Source organism: Perognathus longimembris, chromosome 15 (genome assembly GCF_023159225.1).
Source record: "Perognathus longimembris pacificus isolate PPM17 chromosome 15, ASM2315922v1, whole genome shotgun sequence".
In the NCBI taxonomy this organism is placed as follows: Eukaryota; Metazoa; Chordata; class Mammalia; order Rodentia; family Heteromyidae; genus Perognathus; species Perognathus longimembris.
The window spans coordinates 50834300-50847303 of record NC_063175.1 but is presented as its reverse complement, the minus strand read 5'-3'; positions in this window follow the sequence as shown (position 1 = coordinate 50847303).

The window sequence follows — 13004 nt, the reverse complement described above, 5'->3', positions numbered from 1 at the left end:
CATCTACCCATGAGATAGCCATTAATTTCCTTTGTGCCCCCTTAACAGGACCAAGGGGAGAAAGTAAGAGCTTTCTTCTCAGCATCAGTTAAAGGGCACAAAGGAAATGAATGGCTTTTCCAGTTTAGAACCATTTGAAGAAATATTAAAGATAAATTCAGAATTACATGTAGAGAAGGCTGTAGACTCTGGTTAGAGGAATAGGCTGGGAATATAGAAATTCTCTGGTGATGGTGTACTAAGCTGTAGATTTGGAGTGAGACGCCACAAAAGGGAATGATCAAATATAGCAGATCCAAACTAGACAACATTTCTTGCCTGTACACTAGAAGTGACAGACATCCTTTCCATTTGTTTGTTTGATATCTTGTTTGTTCCAAATTCCAAGCTTTGATTTTTTTTTACAAACTGTGTTTACCATATCTAATCCTTCCAATCTATCTAAGTTGTTTATTTGAATAAAATCTAGTAGTAGCCAGTTCTAGAGATTCATTGCATGTTGTAGCATGGTGAATTCATTCTAAGTGATTACATGATGAGCCTATTTCCATTTCTTGGTAATTCTTCTGTTGCTCTACCATGGGCAATACATAAAATAATTCAACTAGTCTACATTTCTGTTCCTTACTCCATTTTCTTTATTTCATCCACTTACTTATTCTCTTCTGGCTACTTATGAAGTGATTAATCTTAGCTTTCACTTGGCAATAAATATCATGATATAGTAATCTTCTTTCTCATCCAAGTTCCAAATGCTGCTGAAGGCCCTACAGGTTTCCACTTACTTACGACATGTTGTCAGGGTCACAAGCAACAGAACAATGAATGGTACATTCCCAAAGAACTTAGATATCATTATTAGATACTCATGACCTTTGCCATTTAAATTTGTTTAGTTCTGCTAATATTACAAACAGACTGCCACAGTCAAGTTTCTCAATAAAAATCAAACTCAATTTTCTTTTATTTTTATTGTCCTTATATAATTCTTGTACACAGGTTCCAATGCAAAAATGTCAATGTATGTGTACAAGCCATCTTGATCAATGGCACCCTCAAACTTCCTGATAAGCAAATTACAGTTCACTTCCCACTTCAGAATCACAACTTAAGAAAGAATTTTTTTAATTAGTCCTGTTCGATTTGCTGAATCATTTTAACAAAACTTCTTGGCTATCATTACCTTTTATGTAGAATAAATATCCTACATATCTGGAGTCAATAAGTCTTACCTATGACCAACACCTGTGTCAATGTTCAACAGAAACAATCTATTTAGTTTATGTGTAAGCTCTTGTTTTTATTATCCTTTAAAAATCTGCTTCCAGTTCTTACTGGTAGCTTCAGAACCTTTACTTATAATCTTTTTTATAACTGTAATTTAAAAATATGTCCTTCCTGGCCAGTCTGAATGGCATCACAAAGAAATGGGACAAGGAGAAAAGTATAATTTAAATTTCTGGATGTATATTGCCTACTAAGGAAAACTGTATAAGGAGACATACTAAATAAAAACAGAATTGATAAAATCAGACAGTACAAGGCCCACAACCAACCAAAAAAGAAAGCAGCATTCTTTAGGAATGTAAAGGAAACTTCTCAGCAATATATTAGAGGCGAACTCATCAACACACTAAATATATACCATAGCAAATGAAAGTTTATGTCAGTAATGCAAGGCTGATTCAGTATTGTGAAGTCGATTACGGCAATCCATTGTCCAAAGTCTAAAGGAGAGAAGAGGAAATATGAACAATGCTTCATCTCCCAAAGATTCAACTGTAATAACCAGAGGGAAATATATAAACTGATGTTTATTGTACTGATCATTCAATTCAACACAGTGAGAAAATTCAGGGTTTTTTCCCTCTACCAGTCCCATCCTGAATTCAGCAAAATCCAGGAGAAACCTTGTACTTGTAGCCTGACTAACCACAAGGAGAGAGAAATAAGACAGCACAGTGAATGTGAAGGAAATCCTTCTGAGTTTTTTTTTCTCTTATTTCTTGTTCTTTCACATCCCAGTCCTTAAAGAGAAACTGTGGCAGAATTAGCCATAGCTGTGGCAGCGAGAATGGCTGGGATGAAAACCTTGTCCTATTCAACATAGTGCTAGAAGAAGCATAATGCTAGAAGACATGACTTATTGTAAGTAAAATTTAGAGATATGTTTGTGGTAAAATTTATAAGACATGATTGTGTGTACACAGTTCACCAATATGAGGCTTTACTCTGTTACAGACATTGCTGACAGAATGAACACCCACAAGTTGGGAGGAGGCATAAACTCTAAAGAAGAGAAATTGATGGCAAATAAGCATGCAAGTTGCTCAACTTCCTTACCCATTAGTGTCATGGAAACCAAAGCATGACCATAACAGAGAATGTGGAGAGAGTCCTTGCTAAAGTCGGAATATGATGAAGATAACATTTTTGAGATATTATACAGATTTAAATAAACGATCTCACACAACTGAGTAAACAGTAGGAACATGGATGAAGGATACAGAGAGAACTTCGTTTTGGATTTTTTTCTATAATGTTCAAATAGTTCAAAAGAAGAGATTTTTAAAAAAGAAAGCCAAATAATCCTCTCGTTGCTATGTGGTAGGAGAATAAACAGTAAGAGGCCAATAGGAAATGAGAATCGCTGAGCAGGAGAGGAATAAGCGGGGCAATGGGATGGAGAATGGGGGTGAATTCACTCAGTGTTCGAGGGGTGATCAGCGGACCTGGCTCATGGGCTGGCTCATGGGCTAGCTGTGGGCAAGGAAAATCACTTCAAGCTTCTTTGGTGTGAGTGACAAGAGAGATGTCATGAGGGAAAGGAGAACAAATTTCCAGTTGTTTTGATGATGTCAGATTGGTCCCAGTTTTATTACCTAGACACTTTATCAAATAGATGGCTATACCCAGCTCGGGTAAGAAGTCAAGGATGGAGTTCTGAACACAGAAAGGCCTATGTAGACCACTGGACAGCCAGGGCACTAAATGAAAAAAGAAAGCGCAAATGAAGAGCAGGGACATGGAGAGCCCTGAGTGCTCCAAGAGGGAGCAGAGGAAGAGACAAAGCCACTGGAAAGCTTTGAAAAGGAGACTGGGATAGAAGGAAGCCAGCAGCCCCAGAAGACATGGGAAGGGTATGTGGAGCTGCCATCAGTCAAGCCAAAGGAGGCTTAGTGAACCGAGCGACATGTAGGCTAATCCAGGTCTGGGAACCATAGGGACTCCAGCTCCAAAGACAGGGTGGGGAGATGGGAGCCGGGGCAGGAAGAATCATCCTCCGTGGCTCTTTCTATAAGGCTGAAGACAAAGCTAGAGCAAAGGAGACACAGACAGACAGGTAGAGATATGGACACATACATAGATCATATGTGTGTATAATATCTACAAAGACATTAGGTGAGAAGGCACGAAACCCTCTTTTGATTGTGGGAATTGCGTCGTGGAGGGATCACAGCTTAGGGGAGTAATGATCATTTTTGTCGGGGCCTGTGGTAGGGTCCACTTCTACAGCCTGAGCTGAAGTGTAGACTGGCTCAATGTGGATCTCTCTATAGCATCCCCAAAGTGGGATGCTCGGGAAATACCAGACCATGATTGGCAAGAGGTTTATTTGTTCCACAACTTACTGATTAATTTACTAGACTGTGGATACAAAGTTCTTGAAAGACAAAGCAGGATTCTTCCTTCAAGGGGCTTAAAGTTTAGTGCCAAAAACACACACACACACACACACACACACACACACACACACACACATTCTGACTAGGAATGCTGATTGCCTACTCAATACTCATTTCCCCTCTTTTTCTTTCAAAGAAAATGTTGTTGTGAGAAGCCTCTGTACTCACTCTGCAGAGAAAAATAGGTATAGGTCTAGATCCCAGCCCATAGATATGCATACAGAACCTGCTAGCTTGGGTGTCCAGAAAACTTTTCCAGAAAAGAAGAGACTCCATGACTATCTGATTGTCCTACTTCTTGCTCTTCCCTCCTTATTTATATATGGTACTGGAGGTACAGCAGCCTCCTTGTGATAGAGAAGTGATTCTGAAGGAAAGAACAAAAGAAATAGAGAGCCACATGTCCTGGTAGACATGAGCAACCTAATTAAATGATAGCAACCACTTGTCTTCCTGTGAATTTCTAATTACATGAGAGAATAAGTACCAATGCACTAAGCACACACATATACTATAAATAATAAGTGTTGTAACCAAACAAACCATAAGCTTATAGAGAAATGTAGATTTTATGATCATGGAAATGTTTTCTAAGGAAGTGAGAACAAATAAATTAGGGTCTCTAATTTGTGTAAGAATAGAACAAGAATGTGTATTGGAGATGAGGTTAGAAGTGGTAAGTGAAAGGGGAAACAAGGGAACGTTCTACAAAGCAGAAACCGCAAGGACAGTGACACAATGAGCTAGGGTAAGGAGGTGATGCTTCAACCATCTGTCAAACAAGTGTGATTTTTATTTTTAATTCTGTAACTATTATTATAAATGTGATTGCAGGGGGGTTACAGTTATATAATTCAGGTAAAGAGTAGATTTCCTTTTGGACACCATCACCTTTACCTTGCCCTCTCCCAGTAGCAGTGTGATCCTTTATATACCAAATGAGAAAGGAAGCCTGGAAAGCTTTTAAGCAAGAAAATGTCTACTTCTTATTTTGTTTTAAAAGGCCATTCTCGCTACCCTGCAGAAAATACACCAAAAGTGGACACGAATGAACCAAGTCATGCAAAAGGTCATATAAAACAAAAAACACAGTCCAGGTGGCAGTGATATGGACCAGAGATGAGTAACAAAGATGAAGGGAACAGACTGGAGATGGGAAGGCAAGAAATTGGAGAGAAATTTCATGTCCTTCCAGAAAGGACCAAACTACAAAGTCATTCCATGTTTGCTTGACCCATCAGTCCAAAATCAACTGGGTCTTTGAAATCTCCTAAAAGTAATTAGGGCGAGAGTTGTAGAACACTGGTGAGGCCGAATCTTGTTTGGTTAGATGAACATTCTGCCTCTTTGTTATTGTACACCAGATTTGGGGACCCAAGGCTGAAAGTGTTTGAGAGAAATTCATCCACGCCTATGAGACCCATCACTCCTCAGAAGAGGAAGAGCCTAATGCAGGAAAGTTCATTCCTCTTCCCCGAGAGCTGGGTAAGTTTCACTCTAGAACCTGCCTCCAATTTAGCTCCCACAACATAAACGGCATGACGAGTTTCTGTTTTCATGACTTGGGAAATGTGCTGCAAGTGTAATTGTATTGTAATGCAATTCTTTAGAGTGTGACCCATTTAGGAGCACAGGTCAAACTTGTTCTTTTCTGGTTCCTTGGCCTAGAATAGGTTCTCAAGACATGGACTTCTCCAAGCATGGCATGGGAAGATGCTACAATTCAAAAAACCAAAATTCAGTCTTTGACTTAGTGGAATGACTAGAATATAAAGCACATTATTTTTTAACCAAGGAAAGTGGTCCCAGTATTCTTTGCTTGATGGACAATGATTTCTCTCTCACTAAACCCAAGTCAAAGGTTTCAGTGAAAACCTTTGATTACAGCTAAATTATAGCTCTATAGCTGTGACTTTCTATGATTAATGTATTTTTCATAAATAATTATATTCATCTGATACTTTAACATCAGTTCCTTAAGGTCAGGATAATAGCCATTCCTTAGGTCAAGTACCAGATAAATTTGAACATTACCAAAAATAGCTTCTCTCCGTGACCTAACTATAAATATTCTAAAATAAAACAACCTATCTTTAGATCTTCTTATATGGCAGACTCTTTACCAATTTTTATTTCATTTATTATTCATTGACTAATTTTTTTCAATTATCTTTAAATAGTTGTACAAGGGAGTTGCCATTTAACAAAGCCGTTTATGAATATAAAATATCTTGATCGAAGTCACCCCTTTCAACATTCCATCCATCCTTCTCCAACCCATCCCTTCCATCACTCTTCTTAATTTTGCAGGCTATACATTGGATTTTGGGCTATATTGTCCCCCTCTTCTCCTCTTCATTCATCTACCCCCTTTCCCCTTGATCACATCCCACCCCTTTTGAGTACCTGCTTCCTGGGTGTTTATTTTGCTGAACTTTGATCTTGCCTTTCTAAGGAATTACATTATTTGAGTTCTCCCTTGAATCTACCATATTTCAGTTCATATACCTGTATACACTTGTACACCACCACCAAATTACAAACTAAATGTAGCTTCCACATATAAGGAAAACATGTTCCCTTTGTCTCTCGGGTTAGTAGCAGCAGAAATATTATAAGACTTTATTCTTGCTGTAAAATTACTTTCTGAAATAAATATTTGTTCTTTTTATTTGTTAGTATGCTACTTACACTTGTTCCAAAAACTAGAGCAGAAAAATTTGAAAAACAAACTTTGGGTAGCTATACCATTTTCAATAACTCCTTATAACATGTTGGAATGTCATTATAAATGACAGAGAAATGAAGTTATCTCTGTGGGGGTAATTAGCATGATTAAAGTAATTTATTCACATACATAACAAACCAAATAATGAGACCTGCTAATTTTTTTAGACATTAATAGGAAGATAAAGGAGACAGATAAAGCAACAGTAGTCAGAAGACTTGGTAAACATGCGTGGGAATGCTATTATGACCCTACACAAACAGTGTACATCTAATAATAGCTAATAAAAATAATAAAAGATGATAGTGAAAGGTTAAAGCTCATGGAACATTGAAAAGGAACCAAGACTGCCCTAAGCAGTATTTCAACCTATCTTTCCATACTAACTCCAGCCCACTCAAATCCCAAAGTCAATAAAACATGCTCAGCACTATACCACAGTAGCAGAATCTTCCTTCTTCTTTGATGAATATAAAAAATAGAAATGACCTAATATCAGAAAAAAACAATCCTATTCTGTGTCTTAAATCGCAATTATCAGTTAACATTATGCCTATGAGAGTAGCTGGAGTTAATGTTTTATTTAATATTCTGTTTCTATAATCTCATTTTATTATGAAGTGATGATTGAAAAGTAAGAATGAATCCAGACCAGGTTAGATTTTTGTGTGCCACACTGTAAAATGGAAGTCTCTGTCACTTGTCATTAACTAGGAAGGGCATAAATACCTGGAAAGAACACATTGCTGTGGATGTGGCGTTTCTGGAGCTTTATACTTGTGAGCATTTTAAAGCCAGGCTAATCATACAGGGAAACAGAAGTCCGCTGCCGTCAGCTGGCAATATGACAATCACTACATCAAGGATGAAAGAATGCTCACTAAACTTCAAAGACAATGCACTCTTTACACTGCTCATAACCAAGTGAGCAGGGCAGGGGAGGATTGCTTAGAAACTAAAAGTTAGCAGGAAACTATGTATAGTAAACTATACATTGACCTCTGCTGTGGTTTTGGCTTTACATAGTGCCCAGTGCTTAGAATTAAATGAAAGACTAAGGGATTCACTGTCAAAACTTGCAGAAACTCTTGTTTTTCCATTTCACAGAATTTATTTCAAAAACATCATTTTATATGATCATATGCACATAGCTATTGAGCCTTGGTGCTCTTCTAAGAATATCCTCCTTGGTCTCAATGTGTGAGTATGTCAAGTTCTGTATAATTAAAAAAGAGGCTGGTATATTTTTTTTAATTCTTCTTTTTTGTGGGTTTTTTCCTTCTTTGTCACTGTTATTGATTTCTGTACCTTTTGTCTTATATGCAAGTTTATCTGTCTTGGGGAAGGTAAAGGGGAGCACAGAAATGAGGGAGAAGAGATGAACAAAAGTAGCAGCGATACTCAGTTGACATTACATTGGAAATGAGCTATATATCTTGTGAGGAGGGTGATCAGGAGCAGGAAAACTGGGAGAAAATGAGGGAAGAGGTGGCACTGTTCAAAAAGAAACATATTCGTTACTCAACTTATATAACTACAACCTCTCTGTATATCACCTTTACAATGACAAATAGAGAAAACATATAGAACCTATTTTATCAGGGATTCCAGAAAGCAGAGGTTGGCAGAATATTCTGGATGGAGCCAGATAGTAAATAGTTTTGGCTTGGGAGGCAAATACAGTCACCTGTGGCAATTTAATTTTCCAGTTTCCACATAAAAGAAGTCATAAGGATAAGCAAACAAATAAAACACGATTGTGTTCTAGTAAAACCTATGTATAGAATAAGATATTAAGTAACATTTGGAATGACAGAGTTTTTCAACCTAGCTGTAAATCGTTCAATGACATCCTAGAAGTTAGATATAGGATAAAATCTTTGACAAACCACATAGTCAATTTTTACTATAGCTAGCTTTACAACTTAAAATTCTTGGACCTGTTCAGTCTAGCAAATTACTAGATCTGGATCTAGCTGACAGCAAATCAGGGTCTCTCTTGAGCTCCTCAAATACCAACGCTAGTGTTTCTATCTAGTTTTTTACTTTCATTATTCCTATTTTGCAGCTGAGAACAGAAATTCCTAGTTTTTCAAGTATTTTAACAGACAGAGCCGAGCTAATAAACAAACTTTTGACTTTATAGAATCTGGAATCCACACTTAATGTTTTCTTTTTTGCAGCAGATTAAATTGCTTTGGCAAAGAAGATCCACCTTCTACTGCTCAGTCCTAACATCGAACAAAAGTTTCTAAGTGGTGATGGTGATTATCATAGAATGAGCTAGAAAATTAGATGGAAAGAAGGTTTTAACTCATAAGGCAGTCTATGACACAATAGGAGTCCCTTGAAGTTTTTCTATCTTGTCACACAGTAGACATATACACACTTGGCACAAGTGCCTTACTCATCCTCAGTGAATAAACTAGGACATGTAGGTTTGCTTTGCAATAAACTCATCTGGAAACATAGCTTTCACCACAAAACATAAATAAAACTGCAACTGCTGGTGTAACTCATTTCGACCAATGTTGGAAGCACTCTTTAGAGGTTTTTTTCTAGAAGAAAAATGTCTAGATCTCTATGGAAGAATCCGTATATGATTCTTTTTATCAATTCAAATGTGATTTTTTTTTCTACTCCTACATTAGCACTGAAACCCTTGCCACAGCCTTTGAATCAAAATCTTCCAGATACAAAAATTATTAAATATAAGGTTTCTTGTTGCAAGATGTGATAGCAATTTGTGCATTTAAATAGTACGTTTCCTTCCAATGAGCAGGCAAAACACCAGCAGAGATGTCAGAAGCAGCAAATCATTCTTGATGAACATAACTGTCATACAGAAATATTCTAAAGCCCGGCCATATCAGCTTTCAGTGCCCTGGAGTGCTAGGGGCTCTGATGAATTCCATCAAGGAAATTGACCTAAATAAGAAGGGATCTTGGACACCTACTAATACATTTTGGGGGAGACTGTCACACTGTGTTGTGGTCTCTGGACCTGAGGATTGCCATTCATTTATGTACACATATTTGATTCACCCAGAGATACGCAGACCTGGACATTTGCCCCCATGCAGGTTGTCTTGAGCAGCTGGCAGGTGAAGAATAGAGTTGATGTTCCTGTGTGGCATGTGCTGGCCTTTGTGACAAGTACTGCCTTCCATTGTGGCTCCAATCCCGAAGTTCACTCCCCAACAGCCCCACTGAGGGCAGAGATGAGGGAAGGGAGCTTCAGATGGCTTCTGGGTCTTGCAAGCAATGGGGTGTCTAACTGCCAGCAAGCCCAGGGAGCGAGGAGAAGCTGTCGTGTTGCACATAGGTCTCTGCTCACAGCACCCAGAGCCTGGGTCTCCGGGGCTCTCTGCCTGCAGTCTGGGAACACTGAGCACCCTGAAGCCCAGAAGAACGCAGCAGCAGCAGCGTGGGAAGAGCACCACTCACCTGGTCCCCCGCAGATCTGTGGCCTTGACAGCACCGGGGCTTCAACTCCTCCAGCCTCCTTCCTCCTCCAGAGATCCTCCACCCCTCCAGCCACCTCTGCCAAGGCTCAGGGAAGAGCCTCCAGACTTGCCATTGGCTCCGCTCCCCGGGGCCCCCCCGAGGTGACAGCGATGACTGGAGTCCCTCCTCCCTCCCAGACTGCAGCAAGAGCAATGCTCAGGGGAGAGCCACCCAGGAGGGGCTGCGAAGGGCTTTCCCGCCTGGGGCAGTGCCGTGATGTCACCTTACTCCTCCTCCCAGGGAGCAGGAGCAGAAAAGCCCAACGAGGCAGAGAATGGAGCCCTTTTACAGAGTCCCCGTCCACATGCCCACGGGAATCCTGCGTGTCCGGGTGCAGAAAGGGCTGCAGGTCACGAGGTGGGCATGAGAGGCAGCAGCATTTAGAATCCAGGGCAGAGACACAAGGAGGAGTCAGCCTGACCCGGGAAGAAGGGACAAGGCCCAGGTGTGAAACTGAGACAATGTGGCCCTCCGTGTTGGATGCCTGAGTTTGATCCTTTGCCAGGGCGTTTGTTCTGGAGAGTTCACAAGATGTCCATGGAAGATGGGGGGACACCCATCTCGTGGTGAGCTTGCAACTTATGCGTGGTTTTGCCCATCATAAATGGCAGTGCGTGGCTGAGAAGAAACACTGAAGGTTTATACACACAGCGGAGACCATATATTCTGAGACAGATGTGTGGTCTGTCTCCTGGGAAGGGGGCTTTCAATGGCAGGATACACCAAACCCAGGAGAGTGCCAACCAACTTGGAACCGCACACCTGGTCTCCAAGTCCAGCTCCTCACGTTGAACCCATGTGACCTTCCACCAGTTGCTTCACCTCTCTGGATCTTGTTTTACTTGTTTGAAAGATAGGGAGAATTGGGGTAACGTATAGTTGAGGGGATTATAATTAGCATGTCAAGTACTTAGCATACAGTAAGCACTTAAGAAATGTAGCTAGTATTATAATATCAGATTGAGACAGTCATGGAAACTCTGGGACGTGTAAGTGCTCCACCTAGAACCTTCCTGAATCTATATATTGCTTATTACTCAAGAGTCAAGCTAAGACACAATTTCCACCCCATTCCATGTTATCACAGCCCATACTGACTTCGTCCTCCCTTTCTTCCTTCATTCCTTCCGTCTTTCCTTTTTGCTTTCTTTCACTGTGGGGTTGCTGCCTCTCCCGCCCACCTTTTAACCTGCAGCCCTCCTAATCCAGAGCTTGAACTCAAGCACCTCCACCTGCTAGGAGGCAGGTGCCTTACCACCGAGCCCTGCCACTAGGCCTGACTTTTTATTTCTTGGTGATATACGTTGATCAAATGATTTTACTCAGTTTTCCCACTTGTTACATATAATTTTATGTTATTGTGCTGCAATGAACTCTGAGTTGTTTTTTTCTGACCACAGAAAATAGTGCATACTGTTTTTAAAAATCTCCATTTTATCAAACACTGCATAACAATTACACATTTTCACTTAGGCAGAATACATGCTCTTGTTCTGTTGCACAGTCCAATGCAATAAAATACAAAGCAATAAAATTCCTGCAGTTCATCAAAATATCCGTCATACCACATAAATAGGTACAGCTACTGTCAGTCAAGAACTTTTCTGTAAGAAAACAAATTTTTTAAGATGAATGAAATGGCTGGAATGATTTCAACTTAAAATAATGTTGCACCCCTACCGTCGGCCACATATCATTCGTTCTAAAGGAGACAGCCTGGTCACCCATCACCCAACTTATTCTCCTTTCACTGAGTGGAATGTGGTCAGCAAAATGGAAACCTTAAATTTATAATGGAAGATGCCTTCCGTAGATATAGAATAGAGATATAAATTCTATGTTGAAATTACATATAAACTGTTTTATATCAGAAGGATAAGAAATGATAAATCCACAGATAAGATTTACAAATACCCTGCATCTCTCCTGAGACCAAGTCTGCCATCTACTGGTCGATCAGTGAATTGCCATTCATCCTTCTACATGATAGACAGAAAAACTTTTCCTTGATGTTAACCTGACAACTTACATGAACTAAAGATGTCCACTTCTTTAATCAAAAATGTCAAATATAAGCCAAGTACCAGTGATTTATGCCTGTAACCCTAGTTGCTCCGGAGACTGAGATCTAGATGATCACAGTTCAAAGCCAACATGGGCAGCAAAGTCCTCAAGACTCTTTTTCCAATCCAATGAACCGATAATAATCCAAGCTGGCCCTGTGGTTCAAGTCACAGAGCACCAGCCATGCAAGCACAAGGCCCTAACTTCAAGCCCTAATCCCAATACAAATAAATAAATACATAAATAAATAAATAGCAACTGTTAAATGCTATCCACTGCTTTCAATAAAAAGTCCACATGTATGGATGTGGAATTCAAGTAAGGCACACAACCTGTTCTCCAGCTGCAAAATGTAAAGAACTCTGGAATTTCTGTCCCTCAATGTCATTAATTTCCTGTGGGATCTTGGACAGATCTTTGCACTATTTTGTAGTTTTAGAAGGCTTATGTCTGGGGCTGGGGATATAGCCTAGTGGCAAAAGTGCCTGCCTCGGTATACCCGAGGCCCTAGGTTCGATTCCCCAGCACCACATATACAGAAAACGGCCAGAAGCGGCGCTGTGGCTCAAGTGGCAGAGTGCTAGCCTTGAGCGGGAAGAAGCCAGGGACAGTGCTCAGGCCCTGAGTCCAAGGCCCAGGACTGGCCAAAAAAAAAAAAAAAGAAGAAGAAGGCTTATGTCTAAGCACAGATACATATAAGTTGAGACAGAACAATGTCTCTCCCCCCTTTCCTTCTTCTTTCCTACAAAAGCCCTCCCATTGGGTCAAAAGCTCTGACACACCCCTCCCCGTCCCATGAGGCTCTGCTTCATCATGGCTTCGTCTTCCTACCTACTCCTTAAAAACCATCTTAAGGCCCAACCCTGCCACACACCTTTCTCTGACAAAAGCCTTTTCCTTCATTGGATTCATAAACAACAGTGTCCAGATCCAAAACCAAGAAACACGGATTGGGAAAAGACTTTTCATGGGCTCGTCAATATTGGTAGTGCAACATATATTAAAGCGTTAAGAATGTT